Source organism: Kryptolebias marmoratus, linkage group LG1 (genome assembly GCF_001649575.2).
Source record: "Kryptolebias marmoratus isolate JLee-2015 linkage group LG1, ASM164957v2, whole genome shotgun sequence".
Classification (NCBI taxonomy): domain Eukaryota; kingdom Metazoa; phylum Chordata; class Actinopteri; order Cyprinodontiformes; family Rivulidae; genus Kryptolebias; species Kryptolebias marmoratus.
The window spans coordinates 34,428,711-34,431,398 of NC_051430.1; positions in this window are offsets into that span (position 1 = coordinate 34,428,711).

Below are 2,688 nucleotides of genomic sequence, written 5' to 3' on the forward strand. Positions count from 1 at the left end.
GCAACTTTTAGGAAAATGCCCCGCGAAATCAGGCATTTTAACCGCAACAATCACAAAAAATGCCCACGAAATCCTGGCTTTTGAATCAACTGGTTGGTTAAACTTGGTTGATCCTGGTCCAGGTGTTGGCGCCGTTACCCGTTTTTGGGTGGCACGTAAACGGCAACAAGGCGGCACCATGAAACTGACACGGACTATATTTATTTATGTAGGTCATCTCATCGAGACACGAGGTCTCGTTCTCAAGCGAGACGCATTTCGAGTGAAGGTACAGGATTTATTCCGAGAAGGAACAGCGTTTGAGACGGTCTTTTTCCCCACTTTAGTACATATCAAGAAAGCAATTGACCTTGTTGACAGAAACCATTTGTTTCTGTTGTTATTGTGATTTTTTTTTTGGCTTCCCCTCTAATTTTATATTTTATAGTTGAAATCACAAAATTTATTTTCACTTCTTCAAAAAGGTACACTGCAAAAACTGGGATTTGGTTGATTGTGCTATTTTAGTACCCATTGATTTTCAGTGGGGGGAAAAAAGGGTCTGTTTTGGTGATTATATTTCATTTAAAAGGTAATTGTTGCCTTTTTCTTCTCTTTCTCGTAGGAATATATTTGTTTTAAGCGTTACGATGTGTTTCCCTTCAGAGCGCAGCAACAGCAGCCACGAGTCTCGGGTCGGGCTGGTGGAAGGTGTCGAGAGGGAGAAGAGGACCGTGGTTCCTCTGGCCGTCGTCTCCACCCTCACCATCCTCTGTCTGCTGGTGCTTGTGGGCATCCTTATCTACTGGAGGTAGATATTACCGACACCGCCTTAATTTGTGCCGTTTTTTCCACCTGTTCATGATGATTCTGATCCGTTTGAGAATGTCAATGTTTGTTGGGAATTATCTTACAAAACTAGGAAGGATTTTTGGTTTAGATATTAGAAGTTATGATTGTTTATTGATTTTAGTAAAAAAAAAAAAAAAAAGGCATTTTAGCCGCAACAATCACAAAAAATGCCCGCAAAATCCTGGAGGGCTTGATCAATAAGACAATTTGCAACTAACTTGGTCAGAGGGGCTTGCATTCTTTGGCCACTGCGGCCTGAAGACAAAACAGAGCCCCCAAGAGAGCCTTTTACTACGAGTAAATAAAATACTGACTGCTTGTAACGTTTGAACTAACCCTTTAATGACACATTGAGATTTTCTGGTCGAGATTTTTGCCCTGAAGTGAACCGAGTAGACTTTTTGTCATTATAACAAGGCCCGTTTTTGTTGTGTAACATCCATTGTTATAATGAGATACTTCACATGTGAGTTGTTCCAGTTTTTGTCATTTTCTGTTTGATAGTCGGAGCCATCGATTGCATTCGCTCGGGTGATTATTCTCTGAATTGTTTTCATCACTTGAATTACAAACAGCAAAGCCTGTGGGCAGTTTGTTGAAGAAGCAGGGGAATATTTTGTGTGAATATGTCTGGATGTGACGTGTAAGTCTCCCTCTCTCTCTCTCTCTCTGTTTTTGTCTTTTTTTTCCCCGTTTGGTGCACGAAGTCTGCTCAAAGTCATTGATGCATTGCGAGCGTGGGCGTATTTGTGTGTTTAACAAGGCTTCTGCTTCTCCCATGAATTATGTAAGCGAAGAGATCAACGCACACAAACATCCAGACGAACATGACTCGCGGCCAAACAAGCATCCAGTTGAAGCAGTGGGGGTTTCATTTCTTATGGCTCCATTACTGACAAACCTGTGATACTTACACCCTAAAAATGTGCATTAATACAATATTTATCATTATGTGTCAGCATCAAATGAGAATAATTGAAATTGTGGACAGCGCACGTGTTTCTATAAGCCTATATGTTTGCATTAATCTGCACCTGAATCCGCTGAATGCGGAAGTCTTCCTTCAATATTTCCTTATTCGTGTGTATGTGCAGTGCATTTTAACATGTGTTGACATGTACTGTGTGTGTGCATGGGTGCTCACAACATAAATTGCAAATATGGAACCCCTGGCTTTTTCTACTGCACAGAACAGCAGTTCCTGTTTTGCATGAATAAATAAGCTAGTTGACTAAATCGGTCAGTTCTTCCTGACATGCTGGGGGATCCTTATTTATCCAGCTGAGGTAAATCTACAGAAAAACACCAAGATATCAGACATCCGTGTGAATGGATGCATGAAAAGCTTGTATGTAAGATGTAACTAGTGATCAGGCCCGAAACCTGGGTGTAGTAATGGACTCAGACCTGAACCTGAAGGGACATAAAAACAGTTTCTACCACCTGGAGAACATCTGCAGAATTAAAGGACTAATGTCACAACAAGATGCAGGCGTTCATCTTTAGTCGCCTCGATTTCTGCAACAGTGTCTTCACAGTTCTGCCAAAAAACTCAATCAGACAGCTGCAGCTGCTGCTCGTGTTCTCACCAAGACCAGAAAAATAGAGCACATCACCCGGTTTTAAAGTCCCTACACTGACTCCCTGTAGCTCAGAGAATAGACTTTAAAATACTTCTATTAGTTTATAAATCACTGAACGGATTAAAGACTTCTTATCGTCGTATCAACCCTCCAGAACACTCAGGTCTTCTGGTTCTGGTCTACTTTGTATCCCCAGAACCAGAACCAAACATGGAGAAGCAGCTTTCAGTTTCTATGCACCATCAATCTGGAACAAACTCCCGGAAAACTGCAA